At 43.5% G+C, this 20,127-nt stretch overlaps 1 long non-coding RNA gene across 2 annotated transcripts in view; it reads left to right on the top strand.

Moving 5' to 3' along the window:
• Positions 1-2,779: 2,779 nt before the first annotated feature.
• Positions 2,780-20,127, top strand: part of LOC110357495 (uncharacterized) — a 40,022-nt gene continuing 22,674 nt past the window's right edge. Inside the window, exons 1-4 of one of the 2 annotated variants that reach the window (XR_010475630.1) lie at positions 2,780-4,152; positions 12,621-12,754; positions 13,585-13,645; positions 13,748-14,054. This is a non-coding gene — a long non-coding RNA (uncharacterized LOC110357495). The remainder of the gene's footprint in view (positions 4,153-12,620; positions 12,755-13,584; positions 13,646-13,747; positions 14,055-20,127) is intronic. The other variant, XR_010475631.1, reaches the window with a different exon arrangement.

Raw genomic sequence — 20,127 nt, 5'->3', positions numbered from 1 at the left:
GAGCACTGCTTTTACCTTGAGGAAAGCTGCTACTGGGCATGTACAAGTTGTGCGGGACATTTTCTAGAACTGTAGCACAGCAGCCGAAGGCTGACTGTGCAGTAGTGGCTGAGGAAGGCCAGGGACGTGCTACCAGCTGGAAAAACTTATTTGAAGGAAGAAGTGAGAGATACTTGTATGTTATGCTCTCATGTGGTTCTGTTCCTTTTTGTCTGAACAGGAGAAGGAAGCTTGCTGCTCTAATCTGACTTCTTCATTTCTGCTTAGCAAAGGTGATTTCATGATGGTGACAGGGTGAGGGATAGTACTTTGGTCTTAGGTTTGTGACACCTGGAGTTAAGTCCCTTCCCCAGCCTGTATCTCTGTGTGACACCCAACCATGTCACCTGGTCTGGCTCTGCTCCATGTACCAAGTGGAGAAAGTAGATTTCCCCTGCCTCAAAAGAATGAAAGATAACTATTTTGAGGCACTGAGATAAAGGAAGCTGTATAAGCACCTAAGACAAATAGATCTGCTCCTGCTGAATTCAGTGGCAGAACTTTTAATAGGAGCAGGATTCGGGCCCCATCTGATAAAGAATTTCATCTGGATTGCACATGGGGACAGGCATTAAAGGACCCATCTAAGAATCTCCCCTCTGGAGTACATCTATAAAAGACCCTCTGTAGTTGTGTTCAAAGCTTACAGTAATGCCAGTCTCCTCAGGACAATTCACTTAGATCATTCAGAAACTCTTTCTTGTCTAAGCCCTCATGCTCTCCCCCAGTGGAAGAATGTGGTTGAGACTCCCATGCAGGGAAGACTGGAGATTTGTTTTTTATTTGAACCCAAAACATTAACAAATTGGACACACGTGCTTTGAGACTAGAGCCCGCTCTTATTTAAGCCAGTACAAAACTCTCCTTGATCCCAGCAGGAACAAGGTCTTGAATATTGCTTGTACCTTTTTAGGATATCTGCCTCTAAATGAAACAGACAGTGACAAACTCATTCTGAATTTATCCTCCTTGACTGATTTGCAGCCAGAGAGGTTTGCAGACCCACCTTCTTGGGACAGGGAAGTTCATAGTCTAGTTGCTGAAGGAAAGACCACGGGCAGGTATCACTGTACCTTCTTGTGCACATTGTTTACCATGTGAAAATCAATGCTGTGCCTTAGCATTTCTTACTATTTAAACATCTTCAACGCTTTTGTGAGACTATTGCTACAGCCAGCGTAATGCGTCTGCTCATATACGTGCGATTTTCTTCCTCCTCATGCTAAAGTACCGACAGGTGAGTATTATATGTGTAGGAAGCTATTAAACAGAAACATATGCCTTGAATATGTTAAAATTCCTTGTAAGTCACTTGATCAATGTGCAGTATTCGTGTGCCCTCTGTAACTTTGCCCTAAATTCATATTCATCAACAGAGGTTGCTCGGTACTTAATGGGACACTCAGGCATTGAGTGAAGGGAAGGGACAATACGCAAACAGGGTGAAGAATGAGGACAAATGTAGATGAACTTCCTCAAACAGGCACAAAATGCTCATTCCTGAATAAAAAATGTGAAAAGGTCAAGTGCCCCCAGAGGTTTCTATTGTGACAGGCACTTAACCCCTTCACTCCTGGTTATCTGCTTCAGCTGCTGGGCCACTGGTTGCACAAGTGCCATTAGCATCAGTGGAATGTGGGGCTGGGGAGCAATGCAGGATACGCCAGGGCGAGACCCACCTCCCTTCCAAGCAGCAGCCACTGGGTTAGCAGGAAATAATCCTTGTGGACACTGACCCTGTTAGTAGCTGTGTCTAGAGATAATTATTTCCTAACGTGTAACCTTTTCATGGTCAATTGATCCAGTATATTAGACAGAAATGTGATTTCCTTCTGTCTTCTCACACACACACACAAGTTCTTGTCCTTCCCGCTTTAAGAGCATAACATGGCATGTGCCCAGACAACCCTGTGCTCTCTGACAAATAATGTTTTAGTTTTGCTTAAATGAAAAAGAGGTTTGCTGCTCTTCCTTGCCATTGAGAAGAAGGGATGTGGAGTATAGGCCCACTCACACATTTTTTGACATTTACCTTTAAGAGTCTAATGATAATCAGGCAACTGTCAGTGTTTAGCAGTCTTCTGCTCCGCCAGATTTGTTGCTTGTTGACTGATTTTGGTTTACCTTTTCCTAGCTTGTGATGCTTTGGTGTATGCCCCTTGACACATCACCAAGGCATCTGAAGAAGCAGGATCAGCAGAATATTTCAGTACAGCTGCTCAGAAGGCATCAGCTTTGATATCACCAGGAACATCAAAATGAGTAGCCAGGGTTGGAGAGAGTTCCCTTGCATGACCCCATGAGCCCAGCCTGCTCCTGCCAGAAGTGCAGCCCACATGGGCAGATTTCGTGGTGGGGACTGGCATGAAGAGCTTGAGGGAGGACACTGATCCTCCCAAAACCCTCCTCTTCCATTCTCTGTGTTGCAGAGATTTGGGCAAACCACCCGGAGTCCTTGTGTTTGAGACAGTCCCTTTTGGGAATGACAGAAGTAAACTTGCTCATCTAGCCCCCTGAAGAGAGCCTGTGTGGACTGTGTTGAGCAAAACAATGACAGAAACCCAGCGAATGCTGCTGAGTGTGATTCGTGGCCAATATTTTCACAACCTGCTTCTTGTTTTGTAACAGTATCTAATTGGCTTAAGAAAATGCAAAACTAGGTCAATTTGCCGTTGGGCCTTGTAAAACTCTTTAGCTAAATCTCCAGACTTCAGCTGGAAGTTAATTTGAGCCAGACTTAGGAAAAATATATATTAATATACCCGTGGTCTCACGTGAGAAACTTGTAGGCAACGATTTGGGATTCAGAGCCGTACTCGTATTCCTAAGACTAAATTCAAAGCCATCGTTTAAAAGCAAGCTTGCACACGCGTATATCCTGATCTTTAATTAGGCAAAACTCCCACTGACATCAATAGGAGTTTGACTTGAATAAGAACTGCAGGATCAGGTCCATAATTTGGTACCTGGGATTTGATTAAGCAACTAAATTACTAGAACAGTTTCCCCATGAGTATAATTGCCTAATTAATTTTTAAAATAGCTAAGTTCAGCACTGAATATGGTGTACCTCTTGCCACATGAAATGTATGCTGTTTAATCCAAGTTGATGGAGCTATTTGCAAGAGCCTGTAGAGTTTATTTTAGAGTTAAGTAGTACTGTTTATTTAAAGTTCAAAAATAGCCACCATTGTGTTAAAATATAATGTTTCAGAAAATATGCTCTTGTAATAGACTTTACTCATAGTCTAGTTTGGTTATTAGCACTTCAAATGTAATTTAAAGAGTAGTGCTCTAGTGCATCCTAATTCTTGAGTTCTGGCTACTGTGATTCATTTTGCAGGTGGGAAAAAACCTCTGGAGGTTGGGGAAGAACTTATTGTCTGGCAGGATTTTTAAATTCAATGCTTTGAAAAGTTGTTTGTCCTATCAATGATCTTTTTGTTTTGTTTCTGATCCTCCAACATAATGCTTGTAGTAGATGATATATATGTATACACATGCGTGTGTGTGTTCAAATAAGTGTATATAATTAATTTTTCTGAAGTTTCAGTCTGACACTGTGGGCTGCAGCTGATATACTTGCTGCAGCAGGACTTGCTTTCACAGCTGAAAGACTTTTTGTTTGCATTTTGGTTTTGTCTGTGTTTTTTTTAAGCAGAGGTCTTGTTAAGCAAAAGGAATAGAGAGATCATACATGAGTATCCTAAGTGGAAATTGCAGAAAGAATTGCAGTGCCAAAAAGTAGAAGCTCTTCTCCCTGAATGTATATATTTATGCCTGTGTGTGTTTATGTGTGTGTCTGTGTATATAGACATAAATAATTAGGCTTGTAGTTGGCATAGTGCATAATGCCTTCTCATGCTGTTGACAGTTACTTAATAATGCACATTCTCCCATTCTCTCCAGCTGAATTCTTAAGGCATTACCATGGGAATTTTCCTTTTCTGGGGATTGTAACAGAGCTCCAGGACTAGCTGTTTTTGTGATGTGCTTCTTGACTGGTTGGAGTAGCCCTTATTCAGGAACTCCATCCAAGCATCTCCTGTAGAGAATGAAACCATCAGCTGTCCCCCAGGCAGTGCTCCACACCGCAGCAGCACATAACGAACGGTGAGTCCAGGGTGATGGGATCTTGGATTTTAACATGCTCAAAGCATGGCTAGGAGTTTGAGTTCTAGTATATCACCATATGAAGTGGGATCCAGTCAAATGTACTGTTCAAAGAGGTAGGCTTGAAGAGGTAGCAACCGTTCTGCTGGTTTTTAAGGCTCTAAGAACACACCATAGGTAAACAAGATGGGACTCAAACTGCAGCTGCAGTCTGAAATTGGCTGAGGTCTGCAGTCTTCCATCTTTCAAAATGAAAGCTTTTTTCTGTTCTGCCAATGTCAGAGCCTTGCACACAGAATAAGCAGTCCTGCACCCTTGAAAATTAGCGATTGGGTCCACCCAAAATGATGAGATGTTTTTAAAAATGGGAAGATTATCTTTTATGTTTAAACTGGCATCCTTTGGATGGCTGTCTTGCTGTCTTTGTTTGTCAGCTTTTATTTCACATTTAGCACGTGGTTTGAAGATTTCCTGTGGGGAGAATAGATAGGAACAGAAGAAATAGAAACTTTCAGCTTTTCTTTAAAAATAAAATTGGTGACTGTCTATCTTGCAGCGTTTTGATTTCTGCAGCTGAAAATCCCTGAAAAATTGTGATTTAATATCATTAGGGATGACTTGTCTAGAAGTGATAACTACTGGTTTGGGATCCTGGATTTTAGGTAAAATTTGGAGATGACTTGGGTTCCCCCCTCCACCGTTAACTAATACTGGATTTCAATAAAATTGAGAACTCCTCGGTTATGAAAACGCAACAGGTAAGAAGGGAGTGGAAAATCTATTTATGATGATTTAGGCTGTAATTTGTCTCCCGGAGCTTTGGGAAGCGTTGCACCTCTTCTCTCTGTGGCACTCTGACCTCCTCTAGCGGTGGCTGGGCCACAGGAGCCTCTGGCAGCTCCTGGCAGGGGGGAATCTCTGTCCCCCCCCGGGGTGACTCTGGCTCTGGATTCTGGTGGTCTGGAGTGGGATCTCTGCTGTCAGGGATCCACTGGTGTGAGAAGTTTCCAAATCCCTCCAATTCGGCTGTGTTTCCACCTTCTGCCTTGATTTTTCCTTTGGACAATGCCAGAAGCTCCTTGTCAGTGTGTATCACTCAGAGGAGCCAGGGAGACGTGATGGTTGAAATCTGACAGCTCCTATTAGCCATGGTTATTTTTAGTCTGAGTTTCTAAAATATGAAACCAGCAAAGAACAAATACCAAGAGGGTTGTTTTTTTGTTTGTGTTTTGTTTTTTTTTTTTCTTTCTTCTCCCTCTCTCTTTTTGCAAATGCAAACATAGGGAAAAGAGCCAAGTTTCAGTTTCTGCTCAGATTCACAGTGTTCCTTCTGTAACTGCAGATGCTTCAAAAATCAAGAGCAATGCCACAAAGGGGAGATCTCTGTGTATCTCGTTCTCCTTATTGTCCTGGCTCACTTGACCCTGTTGGGGATGTGCCCTTTCATTGTGTGCTGCTGTTGGGCCTGTGAGGTTGAACAAAGGGAAATGAGCTCTGTATAAACCCATGGTTTGATCAGGGACCAGCTGAATTAGCTGGACCAGCCCTTGACTCCATGTGGCTGTGTAAGGATGCAGCTGTAATGTGCCAGGGCACTCCCTTTGTCTTTAGGTGGAATGACTGCTTGCCTTGAGACTGAATTTCGTGGGGATGCTTTCCTCTGACTGACTGAGGGATGGGCACAGCCTTGCTGGTCTTGAGGGGAGAGAAAAAATGAACTAAAACTTTTAAGAGCTATGGAATCGCATCCCACTACAACAGGAGATGGTTCCTCCTGTGGTCCCTTTCACTAGGCAGAAAGCAAAAAAGGTGCAGTCCAGCGGTTCTCACCACAGGCTTTAGCATGTCATGTTATCCTCCCAGTTTTACATTTGTGGAGGTGGAGACGGATTTAATCAAAATCACACAGAGCAGAAATGGCAGGACTGGGTCTGGGGGTGCTCTGCTTCCCAGTGCACTGGACAGTTATTATACTTTCAACATGAATAATGAAGAGCCAGCTCCAAGAGGGTGGTACACAGTATCTTTTTCTCTTAAACCTCTAATGCCCTTCCAATTGCTGCCCTGGAGTGGTCTGTTTGTCAAAGATCTCCTTTCTGGCTGGCGGTCCTTTCTCCTGCCTCTTTGTAAAAATTCAATGCTTTCCCTAGTCAGTGAAGGCATCATTTTTTTAACAGCATAAATGACTCCTGAGGCTTAAACAACTGTGTGTATTTTTTTTTTTTTTGGTTGAATGTTTTTGGCTAAGCCTAGGTGAAATCTTTGATTTATTATGTTTTAAAAAGTAGGAGTAGCTGCTGGATTTTGCTACTGTGTTTTCTTTTACCTCAAATGATTTTTACGCTGCAGAAATGCTGGAAATAGCAAGAGTGCAACAGATTTGAGCTGTGGGGAAAACAGTTTAGTAGAAAATAGGGGCCTCATTCTGCTTTTGTTTCTTTAGTATTGCAACTGCAAGCAATGCAAGAAAATAAGTGAAGACCATGAAAGACCTGTGGTGTGTTTAAGGCCTGCTCTAAAAATGAACAGTCAGGATTTGGTGAACATGCTGGAGGTACTTGGATAAAGTCCTGTGCCACCAGCTGAACTCAGCCCAGCCAGCCCATCAGACCCAGGTGGGGGAGGTTAGTTAGGTTGGGGTTATAATTTTTGTAATGCAATTTTGTTTTGTTTTGTTTTTTACAAAACAAACCCAAAACAGAGAGGAGGTTTGGAGCCAGAATACAGATAGATGTATTTTTTAAAAAAATTCATGGTGTTGTTTGGGTGTGTGAGTTTTGGTCATACTGTCAAATTACTTCATGTATTAAAACTACACTCTTCCTAAGCTCAAATGGTAGGGGTAGTTTTGGTAGCTTTTGGGTAGAGCTGAGGGCTGATACCTTTGACACTGTGCACACACCATCAAGCAGGCCAAAATGGTCTGGGTTATCTGGTTCCTAAACTACCCCATCCTTCTTTAATGGGTGTGTGGGGATTTTGGCTTTGCTGCATCAGTCTCTTTGAGAACAGCAAAAGCTTCCTCTGCTTTGTATTCATATCAATTTCAGCAGGTTCAGATCTCTCTTATTTTCTTGGGAGAGTGGAGGGATTGTTTAAACTGAAGACTTACAGAGCATGGCAGTACTGGGAAGTTTTCTAGGCCACAGACAAAAACTAAATATCGTTATATTATAGTCTGTTTGTCTGGAATATTTGAGGGACTTCTTTTTTGTCTTAAAGCAGTGTAAGACCCTGGAGAGAAATACAAATCTCATCTTTCTGCCTGTGAAATAAACAGGAATAAATACATATTAGTGCTGCATTCTAGTATTTTTTCACCATCCTTTACCCCATTATTAAATGATTTTCAGTTTGATTAATCTTTGGAGTGCAAAGTTGTGTTCTGTTGAGGTCACCCTGTTCGATCACCCCCTCAAAGCAGGCAATAGGATTTTCCTGAAACAAATGAATCTGTTTGAATGAGGGTGCTTTTCTAAATAATTTGCTTTGTCTTAATTGAAAAACTGTAGTGATGGATCTGCATCACTGTCACCTGTGGTGAATGACTTACTTCCAGCCTAGTCAGATTGTGTTTAACTTCAGTTTCTGTTAGGACTTTGCTAGACTGTGAAACTCTTATCACAGTTTGGTTCCCACGTAGGTGTGTATGAACCTACACTTTGATAAGTTAATTAGACAGAGGTCTCTCACTAAAATTCAGCTTTGCATCCTTTATTCAGCTATGTGACTTTGCTCTCAGCTGCTCTGAATTTAAAGGGTTGTTTTTTGTTACTATCCCTCTGCCAGTTCCTTCTTTGCACTGTCGTTTGTCCTTAAATATCTTTGTGGGTGGGACTCTCTGCATGTTGCAGATTATTGAGGACCTGGGAGGGCCTCTGGATACTGCCTTAATAAACATGTTAAATAATAAAGCCCAGAAGAGATGATCTGGGTGTAATAGTGAAGAAATTGAGAGCATATCCTGTTAGTCTCTCCCCTTGCTTTGCCAGCTGGGGGCATGGGAGATGCTTTAAAGACCCACTGTGGCAAAATCATCATAATATTTCCTTTATAAATATATTGATGGTTAGAATCTGTGGTCCTGCAATGGTGTGGTGGTGGTGTTTTGTCTTGGGTTTTTTTGTTTTGGTTTTGGTGTGGTTGGTTGTGGGGTTTTGTGTTTTGTTTCCTGCTCCCCCCCGCCCCCCCCCAATGGAAAATGCTGCTGCTTCTTCCTTCTTGAAAGCTGTGAGAAATCCCCAAAGCTTGCTGGACAGAAAAAGCTCAGGGAGCTCTCAAAGGATGTTGCTGCTTTTCCTTCTAACCTCTTACAGTCCCTACCTTTCCTCTGTTCTTTTTTCTTTCTTTGCCAGTAAGGCGCTGTGTGCAGTCTTCTGTGAACCTTTGTGGGCCAGATTTCTCCCAGGTGCCTTTTTTCCTCCTCAGTAGCTGCAGAAGAGGCAGTGGATCTGAGAGGGAGATGTGTTTTATGATTTGTGACACTTTATAAAGTGCATTTCACAGCAGGATTGACAGAGCTGGAGACTCAAGTCCACCCAAGCCCAGGGATGCAGAGGCAGGTAGGGGATGGATCTGTCCCTGGTGACTGTTCCTGTGTCCTGGAGTCACCCGTGGACTGAGTGGGGACATGTCTGCTCACTCAGTCCTTGCTTCCCTGTGCAAACTGCAGCAAGATGGGGGGTTTAGTGCCAGGTGATCCCAGGACCTGTCTCTGCTGAGAGCTGTTGTGAGTGCCAGCGCTCCTCTCACACCACTGGTATCTCTCCAGAAGCCATGGGAGGGCTTATGCATGTGACCAGGCTCCATTATCCAGCTGTTGATCTAAAGCCAGGCTTATTTTGACAATCCCACCTCTTACTTCTTGGGTTGCCTCCTGATGTGTCAGCACCATTTCCCGGTGTGAGGGAGCTGGGCTTTATTCTGCATTCCCTTGGCACTCGTGTGCTCTGTTAGACACTTCAAACAGGACTCTTTCCTATGGTTCTCCCATGCTGGTCCCTGCCTCTGCCCCTTTCCTGCCTGTAGCCTCAGGGCTGCAACTCTCCAGCCATCTATTTATATGGCCCTCATCTGTCTTAGTCTCTTTGGCACTTATATGGCTCCCATTGGCACAGGACCTGAATGCCTCCCAATCTTTAATATATTTATCTTCACACATGCAGACACACACGCATACCTGTGAGGTCAGGAAGTACAATTGCTCCTATTGTACAGATGGAGAGCATTAAATGGCAATTGGCTGAACTGGGAGCAGGTGGTGGTGGTGACAGAGGAAGGCTGCTTACACATGGCACAGAAAATGACATCACGAGAAATGGTTCATCAGCCACAGTGCAGCGATGGGAATGCAGGACTCATACGTGAGTGTTGTAGCCAGTGGACTATGAGGTCCCAGTCATGTCCTGTCCCTGTTCTGGCCTCTTCCATCTTGAATCTTGTTTCAAAATATTTTTATCCCAGTGATACAATTTCAGAGGTAAAAGATTCTGTCAAATTGCCCAACCAGGACAGAGATGGAGGTTGAAGTCCTCATAGTCTGACAGTGGAAGCAAAGGGTCTTTTAATGGCAGGATTCTTCTCTCGTGCTCACTGGGTTTGCTGTTCTTGGAGGAGCTTTGACGCCCTCTTTTCCATGGCTCTGAGGTGGGGATGAGCCCAGCAGTATAAAACACAGCCATCAGCTCAGGGTTTGCTTTGTTGTGCTGGAGCTCTCTGAACAGACTCTCTGCTGGGGCAGGAATTTTTGGCAGCTCATGCACAGCGACACTATTTCTTGGCAGTAGCTTTCCTTTAGCATTTCCCAAAGATGGCAATGCTGCCAAACATATCTCCAAATGCTTTGCAAACTCAAACAATTAGCAGTGCCTTCAGTATAGTGACAACGTTTGTTGCATTTAAGGAGCTAAATCAAAATCTGTTGGGGTCAGTGGTGTAATCCCGCTCTTCTGAAATCAATGGTGTCTTCTCCTGTGCCTAAAGTTGAGTGAGTTCAATGTATCTGACAGAGCATGAGCTGAAGCCACATGCCCAGAGCCACCGTATGTGAACTGTGAGGAGAGAAGTCAGGTGGCTGTTTCCTGGGCCCATGCCTGGCCAATAGACCATGGTGCTTAATTAGCGTGGCAGCTGTTCTCCGTTAGCAATGCTTTCCTTAGGCGTCTGCAGTAATGTTCTTGATAGCAGCTAAGGAGAAAAAGGAGGAGGAAATTGCATCTATATTTAATTAATACTGCATTCATATTTTATTGCAGAGAGCCCTTAGGTACAGGAAGATTCTTGGTGAGGACAATTGTTTTTGAGTGCTAGCGCCATTGTATGGTGCTGAGGAGGTGAACTTTGGTTTTAAAAACAAACCCAAATTCCTTCCTGGGTAACCTGGGAAAGCCCAAAAACCCTCTGCCACTCACCTCCCAGCCTCAGCCTGAAGAGCAAGTGGCAAATTTGCCGATAATTCATATTTGACTAGTTTTAATATTTTCTGATACTGTGAGAGAGTGGGTGGGTTGCAGACAAACATCGCGCTGATTATTTTTTCCTTTTGATAAGCTGCCAGGCTTGGAGAGGTTTCCTTTTCCATTCTCTGAGCTTCCTCCCTTCTTCCAGCTGCCTGCTGTCTTCCATCTCTGCTGGCTCTGAATGCCAGCAAGGAGATGCAACGTGTCATTAAAATGGCCATCACGTTCCCGGCCTGCACGCTTGGGTTGCTGTGGCTGATGGTGGGTCCGAGGCAGCCCGTGAGGAGAGCAGGGCTGGTGCTGGCACCCGGTAGAGCTGAGAACGTGTGAGCGACAGCTCTTTGCTGGAGTGGCCTTGGTCCATTTGAGGCCACCTCAAGGCATCGCTTGCTGGGTGCCTGGGTGCGATGCTGCACTGAGTAAAACTGAGGAAGCCAGTGTTTTTTTGAGGTTACCCCATGCGTGGCTGAGCAGGGGGTGCAGTAGCACAGCCAGCATGTGTCCTCCTCACTGGGGACCCCGATTCTGCGGGTCGCTGCTGCTGTCCCCGGCTGCTGCAAGGCAAAGGCGGAGCGTGCTCAGTGACCTGCTGTCAGCGCTCACCCCGTCCTCATTAGGAGCAGACTTGGGCCAGGAAGGAGACATTTTATAGTTCAGTCAAGAGAAACATAAAAAATAGCCTTTCAAAGGCCTTGTGTCGTAATAGCCCAAGCCTCTTAAAAAATTATGTCCACACCCTTCATGCGCCATTAAGTGTCATTATTTCATTCAGTTAGCAGGCGGTGTAGTTCTGCTTGTACTTTGCAAAACACATTACACCTCGTTCTCCGAAATGTTGTTATAGGCTGTGGTTTTCATTATAATAAAACATGCAAACAATTATTACCCAAACAAAATGAAATACAATTTAATTTTAAAATCCTCCTCCTCCTTTCACCAGTTCCCCAGCTTTTCCTTGGTAGTGTCCAAAATTCAGAAAGAAAGGAAAGCTGAAGTCAGTGTTTATGGAACAGAGCATTTCTGCCTTCCTACAGCTACAAAAGCAACATTTGTTGCCTCAGATAACTCTTAAGCACACTGCTGTCAAAACAATTAGTGTTATTTTTCTATTATCCTCCTATTTGAGAGTAAATAGCTGTTTCATGAATATGTTAATTACCTGGTAGGTGCAGAAGATAAGTGGATGGTATATCTCCACAAATGATGATAAAGCTTCTATTGTATACAAAAATTCCCAACAATTATTTTTTACAGTACTCTGGGTCAGGCAATTGCAGTTAAACTGTTCACAACTGGACCCGTTCTGCTTTGATAACTCGAAGATTTAACAAAAGTAACACCGTTGTGCAAATGAAGATTTATTCATTTTTTTCTTTTTAAAGAAAAAGCAGGCAGATGAGCAGTCAGAACTGAGTCCCTACAGCAGCTGAACATTTAAATCCTGCTGTACTTCTGTATTAAGTTTTCAAGGCTAACAGAGAGGTTCTGAAAAAAAGAATATTCAGTTGTGTAAGTACCGCAGGGTGGTATGTCTGTGTACTAGTAAATATATGTTTGTTTTTAATGTAAAGTAACATTAGGTTATTCCATTTAAATTGGGCTGTCTGGGGCAGAAATAATTTGTGAATTTATCTGTCAGTAGGAACTGCAGGTTACTAGATAGATATGTTTGTTTATTTTTTAAATCATCCAAATATTGATTTTAGTGAGCCTGTGTTTATTTTAAACTCTGGAGAAGCAGAAAAGTGCTGGTTTTCCTTTTGGAAATGTGTACATTTAGGAAAAAAAAAAATCAATATTCTGCAAAGTTGAATGCACCATTGTGCCAGATAATTAAAATGTAAATTTAAGTATCTATGCCTGCTTTGTGATTTTTTTTTTTAATACTTTTAAGTTAGTTGTCTTTTAAAACATGTGGTCAGCTGTTGTATTCACATATGGTCAAATGATCAAAGTCTGAACTCCTCTCTAATTGTCCCCTGCTGCTTGTCTGCTCTGTCCATGATCAAGGCCTCAGCAGGTGATAAGAAAGGCATGAGAACAGGCTGGAAGGAGAATGAACTACTGAGGGGCCCAAGCTGAAAGAAATAAAGACTTCCAGTACATCACCCTGACAGTAAAGAACGAAGAAAAAGTGAAGTCTGGTTAGTTCTTATTTTTTCTTTCTTTCTTTCTCGCCTCTTCCCCCCGCCTTGCTCACCAATCTGCATATATTTTTTTTTTAAAGGCAAAATGCAAATGTAGTCTCTGTGTATTCTCAGCTCATATAAAAGGCAGAACCAAACAGGCTACTGCAGACGTGTTTATTTACTTGCTAGGAGGAGGAAGCTGCTAAGTCACACAGTTTATAGTATTTCACATGTTTGTGGAAATCATTGCAATTCTTTTCACTTGTGCTTGTCATTGTTTGCCTGGAGTTCACTTTGCCAGATGGTTCTTTATTGTCACTGGTGTCCACACCTCGCTCTTGCATCACTTCAAGACCAAATGGTGTGAAGAGCTTTAATACTTAAAGGATTTAGTAAAAGTAAATCCACACTTTGTGGAAGGTTCATTCTCAGCTATTCAAGCAGGTCTAGCACTGATTCAGGGAGGGAGTAGCTGACCCAAGGAATGAAGAAAGGTTGAAATAAATGGATTGGTTTTGCCATTCCTGTTTGTCCCCTGCTCTCTTGCAGTCAAAATGCCAATAGAAAATTAAGGATCAATATTAGATTTAAAATGAGAAGTTAGCAGTTAAAGAAAGGAAGACTTATTGTCAGATCCCCGTCCCCCTCCCCCCCAGTCAGTGTAGAAAACAGTTGGCTGCATTTCTTAAGCTAAATTTCTTAGCCTTGCAGAAATGTATTTGTATGCATCATGTTTCTGGAACCATGTGAGGATTAATTTTTTACATGAATTTGCATGCAAATAGAGCACTCCCTTTTGGCTTCCGTAGAGTTGATTCTTGATGTTTGCAAACACTGTCACTCAGATACAAGAAGTGCGATTGCCCCATTTTACAGATGAGGAGGCAGTGGCTGGCTGAGAAAGAAGTAAGTAACATGCAGACTGTCATTTGAATATGTAGGGTTGTGTGGCAATTTCTATTTAATCATTAAAAGCAGGTTTGAGTGCCTATTTCTTTAATTTTGCAGGTTGCTGAAGACTGTTTGTCCAGATGACTATAGCAATATGGGTGGACAGAGAGTGTGTGTCTCTGCATGGATTTAGCAGAAGCCAGGTGTGAGAGGATTTAGAGGTTATTATGGAAAAAGCCTTGTGATCAGACTATTACATGGCTGCTGTAAAATAGGCAAACAAGTTAATGGGCTATATCTGCAGAGGAAAGAGCACACATTCCAACTCTGCTGCAGCCCCTATAAGGACGTGGAGCTGTATTTACTGTCATAAGTTTTTTCTGGGGATGGTATGGCCAACTCCAAAGGGCTGTATGGATTTCAGGTAGGACATCTCTTGGAGCGAGTTCGTGGGAGGAGGGGAAACATCTCATAACTTCAATACACAAGGAGGGTGGTGGGGACGGAGGAATATGATCATGTCTCTGCATAGGGCAAAGGGTGAGAGAGACTTGAAATAAAGGGTTTGGAGCATTTTGACCGTGAAGATTTGTGGAAGGGAGGGCTGCAGTCCTGCCGGGAGCTCTGCTGGAGAGTGTCTGCCTCAGCAATGACCCACAGAAGTGAAGTGCCCCATGGAAATCTCAGCACTTCCCTTCCCTCCCTCCTGTGTTCCCTTCTGGGGTGTGAGCTGGTTCCACTTGGTCATGCTCAAGTGACTTCCTGAGCCGGGGTCGGTGGAAGTACAGCGCTGAGGAGGTGAAGTGCCTACCACAAGCTACCTTTAATGCGAGAATTGGTGGAGCTGTTTGCTTCTGAATGCAGTAAACAGAGACGCTACCAAGTGAGGGCAGTGAAGCAGGGTGTATAAATAAGCTTAAGAGACAGTCAGAGGTTTTATGAGGGGTTGGGTGGGGAGGTGGAAGGATGTGGTGACAGAAGAGAGAGGAGGGGATAAACAGAGTAGGCAGGGTGATCTTCTTCTACTGCTAATTCTTCACAGGAAAGCTGTGGCATAGCAAATGCAGGAATGTATGTTCCTCATACTTGGTTTACACATTCAGGCTCTGCTTTTTATAAAATGGGTGATGTTGGGCTCCCAGCCTAAGTTCCTCTTGCTTATTCACCCCATGCCCAATGTAAATGGAACCTGAAAGGATGATACTGCATTTCTTGCTGTTAATATTTGCTTTACAGCCCATAGTGACTGGAACAAAAGCTGTGGAGGGATCCCAGACCTGGCTGCTGTAGCTTCTCCCACTCCACCTTGATGATTGCTGAGAAATTGCAGCTTCTGATCTGTGGTGAAAATGCTGAAATCTTTTGTTGTCATGGGAAATTTTTGCGTTTGCTTCTCTACAGCATTCCTAGCATGTCCATCCAGCTCCCTGTTAAATGCCCCTGCCCAATGAAGGGTGCGTGATACTGTTGGTCTGTGAGCTCTTTGGAGCACTCTGAGATGATGCAGAGTTTTGTCAGCTGCAACAGTTAGTTCCTGCCTGGTCAGTGTGGGTTTTTCTCTCAAGGTTTTTTGCTCCAGCCACCTCTGTCTTGTGCCCTTTCAGCATAATTTTGGGTGGACAAAAGGTGGGGTGGGCACACAGTTCCACTGCCATTGTGCCAGTATCTAAGACAATCTGTACAGTAGGTGTGAGTTAACAGTGCTGAGTATCAGGAATTTGCCCTGGCCTGCTTAGGGTGTCTCACACATCCCATGTGCTACTAGATCCATCCCTCTGTGGGGTGCTGCTGGCTTGAGGGATGATGTATAACCCTCTGTCAGAATTTGCCATGCCCTAATGACCTTCCTGTAAATATTTATTGTCCAGAACATCTAGAAGTAAGAAAGATCTACTGTGGTGGGGGGACACACAATGGGAACAGAGGCAGTCATGTTTAACCAGCTTGCTAATTTTATCTTCTGCCATTTGATCCTCTCTTTCTTTGGGAATAAAATTGGCAGTGCCCAAAGAAAGCTGTTGCGAGTCACCTTTGTCTCTGAGACTTTCTAGGCTGATGTGATCTGGCTACCTTCAACACAGCTGAGGGGCTTAATTTTATAGACAAAGCACAGCCTTGGTCATAAACACCAATGGGAAGGTAGAAGTGAATTCTGCTTTTCTAGTGGTATTTTTTGTAGAACACACTGATTTGTTACATATAAAACAATAGCACACAACAATACATTGAACATACCAAAATTGTGGTGGGATGGTTGAGAAGCAACGGATGGAAGTACCTTGTATGTAACACTGTGTTAGTGTTGCAGACTTAAATGGTTTGGTGAGAAGTTACTGGTAACAGTAACGGTGAATAAGCTCACATATGCTTATATTTATGTTGGTTAATGTTTATTTACTGGCAGAAGCTGATCTTTCCACCAGGCTGTGGAAAGTTCCTGAGCAAAGAGCTCTCCACAGCTGCTGCTGATGGTAGTGTTGCACTGTTTTCTTGGAAAATGTGTTTGCATGCTATTTTCTAGAACAAACAAGTTAGAGCGGTCAGCAAATAAAATAGATTCCTCCCACTTCTCTCCTTCCCCCATGTGCTCATAACAAGTGGCTGAGGTAAAAAGATAAGTGGTTGGGTTTCACTCTTGCAAATGGTCAAGAAAATTACAGAGCCAACAAAATAAATTTCTAACTTTAATAGTCCACAAGCCCAAGGAGTTTTGCAGAGCACTCCCCGGGGTCAAAGTCGGCTTTTAATCTCTGAAGTTCTGTACAGAGGAGGCGTGTTGAAAACAAAGAGTTTTTGGAGGAGTCATGTGCTTCAAGAGGTTTGGGATCAACAGGAGGTGTGTGGTTTGTTTTCTTGCAGCAGATTCGAATGGGAGCTGTGAGCAGTGGGTTTGGTGGGAGGAGGCAAGGTGCCAAGATCTCCTTCACACCTCCTGCTGCGTTGTGCCCCGCTGCGATGTGGTGGGCTGGGATGCTGCCATCCCGCTGCCATCCCACCGCCATCTCCCAGCCCTGTGGATCCCAGTCCCAGCACCCCATTGGAAGGCAGTTGCTCCTGAGGCTGATTTTGTTTGTTTTACTGCTTTATGGGTAACTGAAGGGGATAGGTCCCAGCATCACTTTCTCAGCTTCCTTGCGTAGGAAGCAGAGTTTGGTTTATTACTTTGCCAGCCTCCCAAGGACTGTGGTGAGACCTCTTTGCAATAATGGATTATTGAGGGAGCACCCTGGGGCTAAGCAGGGCAGGCTCTGTGTGCTGTTGGACTTGTTTCTTGTGGGATCCAATCCTGTCAGATGCTCCTCCTGGCTGGACTTGGGTGGGAGACAGTGTGAACCCACCCTGTCCATGCCTGGGGCCTCAAATTGACCAAAAAGAAAGGGGTCAACAGAGCGGTCAGTGCTTTGGTGTGGATCGGGAAGGAGGAGGCTTCAGTATGGTCTCCCCAGGTGGGTTTTGGCTAGAAGGTGCTTTCTCTGCTCTGTAGGTCAAGTGGTCGGGCAATGAAGAGAATAGCCCTAATGTGCATGAATGCTGCCTGTCAAAATGATTCTTTCTTTTCTTTAAATCTACTTAAAAATAATTGACCATGTGCCACCCTGATATGTATTTAGCAATTAAACTATAAGGTTAATATGTTACATGCATGAAGGCCAGGAAATTTGGAGGCAGCGTTGCCATAGCAACCGTAACTCTGCCCTCTTGGGCACAGGCATTCCTGTGGGGTCGGTCAGGGCACAGTTGTGGGGGTGGGAAATGCCGCCAGCATGGTAGCAAAGGGGTGGGAAAAGTCATAAAAATGTAAAAATAAACCTAACTCTTTCATCTCGTTCTGTGGCGTCAGTGGCAGAGCAGTAAAAGGTGAAGCTCCCCTCCATTATATGAGTTAGAGGGAGTGTTGTCGTGGTCGCTGTCAGGACACGCCAGGGACCCTGCGCCTTCGGGAGGGCAGAGTTGATTTTGCTGGTTTTAGCCTCCACAGAGGCTGCTCTCAGCTGCTCTCAGCTCTCTGAGGACACTGTGGTGGGAAAGGGTATCTTCAAAATCATACTAGTATCCTTCTTTGGCTCCTACACCTGAAATCCTAGTCCATAAAGGAGATGGCTGCTCTGAAGAATTGTGCTTCTGAAAATTCTGCTCAGTCCTGGTCCACCAAGGAAAGCATACATTCAAATGTACTCAAAATAATACCATTCCATTGAGAGCAAGAATTTGGCTCCCAAAGGGTTCTCTTGGTCTCCCACAAACTTCAAAGCTATCTAATTTTGGTCTGAGAATTATGGAATGTTCGCTTTTGTGCACATGCGTGCTTGCGAGTGCTTGTATTGGTGCAAAGTGGCTGCTCGTTTCTTCTTTCAGGAGCTGGTGCTGAAGCCCTGCCCTCACCTCTGTGCATGTTTAGTGACAAAAAGTGACGGTGCCATCACCCTTTGAGATGGTGGGTCCCCCTTCCTCATGTCTGTGGTGTCACTGCCTGTGACTCTACCACTTCCAGGCTTTGTTAGTTTAGATGATTTTTAGACTAATAGAGAAATCCCAGTTGTGAATGATGTAGTTTCTCTTGCCTACAAAATACAAAAGGAATTTGGTGAAGAAATTGGAAATGTCGGCTTGGCTTTCTCTGCATTAATGAACTGAGCATTTAAATCTCAGTAGTTTTGCAGAGATGATTCTCGTTGCAGTATCCAGGCCTCACTCCTCAATAATCTCGGAATCCATTGTTTTGCCTTTGTGAAGTGGTTTGGTTTTCTGTTGCTATCATCAGAATAGATCTGTGCTTAGATATTACTGCAAAAAAACCAGGTAATTTTTTAAAATGAAAAAATGTCAGCTGGTTGCTGGCAGATACCTCTCATCTGGAAAAGACTCTTGGCTCATGTGCTGGTTATCCCTGCTGAGATAAAGCGAGCAACTGGAGCAAATGAAGCACTTGTGAAGTGTGTTACAGCTTCTCCCTGTAGTATGCAAACGAACTGCAAATCATCTCTGTTCCTGCAGGAAGTCCTTTATGAAAAGCAATGGGATAGAGAAGGAAACGGAGGGCCTGGGTGCTGGCGAGATTATTTTCCGTGGAGGGCAATGTGAATTTGCTGTATGGTTGGGGTATGATAATAGAAGTCTGCTTTCCATGAAATGCTGAGGCTCTCAGAAGCAGGAGATGAAAGGCATAGAATGATAAACTGGTACATCTCAGGGCATTTTATTTTATATTAAAACTTCAGTTTTTGTAGCAAATGCATACCAAATGTGAGCGAGAAAGCCTATTGTGTTACCCGACTTAAAAATTAAAGCATGTACAGAGCTCATGCCATTGTTTTTATTGTACTGTGACGTCATTTTAATATCACTTTGGTTTATTTGAATAAATTACATGTATTTAGCAATCGTGTCATAGGAATTTGACATGAGAAAGTCAGCAAAGGTACATGATGGCAATACCATGAAAGGCAATGTTTATGGACAAGATGTTTTCTATATACCATTGTTCAATGTCAAAACATATTTCTTCAATTTAATTTTTTTAAGGATGCATAATAACTTAATGTAACATTGGAACTTGGAACAGAGATAACTTAAGCAGATTGATCTAACTACACACAGTACTTTGTTGTTCGACACACAAGAAGCTGCCATAGCAACAACAAGATCACAAACTGTTACGATACCTCTGAGAAACTAGTTGTCTTTTAAAAGAATCGCAAGTGTGTGGATTTGCCTGTCAACTTTATTCAACAGTAGCCATGACTTTTGGGGAGAAATGATATCTCCAAATGTGTGCTTCTCTCCCTGTGAGTTCTTTGTGGTTTATTTCAATGTTGCAGTTTTTGGTTTTTGTTGTGGGTTGTTTTTTCTTTGCTGTAATTTTTTCATTATTATATATTTTTTTTCTGAGCTAAAGGAATAGTATGTATTTTAAAATGTTCATTATTATTTTTATATGCTATGGTAATGTCTAATGACCCTTATAAACTTTAACAGGTTCCTGCCTCCAGTTAAAAAGAAAGAGAAACAAGTCTGTCCTAAAGAGTTTAGGATTGAAAAAGATGGAAATGGAGCTGGTGGTGCAGAGGAGCAAAATTATTTGTCCCAGCCACACAGCGGGCTGGTGGCAGAGCTGGCAGAGAGCCTGCTGAGAGCAGGGATGGCTGTCCTGTCATATGCAGAGCTGGAGCTGCTGACTGGTCTTTAGGGAGACAGTGCTGTGGGCTTGTTTCAGATGTCCAGCATGTCACATCCTGATGCAGCTAAGTGTATTACATTGTTAGATCAGATAGAAGCAAGGTACAATAATGGAGAAAGGGTTGGTCGCAGGTTCTTCCCCCTCCTGTTGTTTTGTCATCAAATAATATCTCCCAAATGGAGGTGAACTCATCTTCCTGACAGCCATGAGCGAAGTGTTGTCCTGGCTTCACAGGTGGATGAACTGCTCCACTGAGGAGTCAACAGGCTCCTGTGAGACCCAAGATGAATCAATGGAGAGGTGGGAACGAGTCTCATAA

This window comes from Columba livia, chromosome 12 (genome assembly GCF_036013475.1).
Source record: "Columba livia isolate bColLiv1 breed racing homer chromosome 12, bColLiv1.pat.W.v2, whole genome shotgun sequence".
Classification (NCBI taxonomy): Eukaryota; Metazoa; Chordata; class Aves; order Columbiformes; family Columbidae; genus Columba; species Columba livia.
The sequence above is the reverse complement of the archived record's forward strand: the minus strand, read 5'-3'. Positions and strand labels throughout refer to the sequence as shown.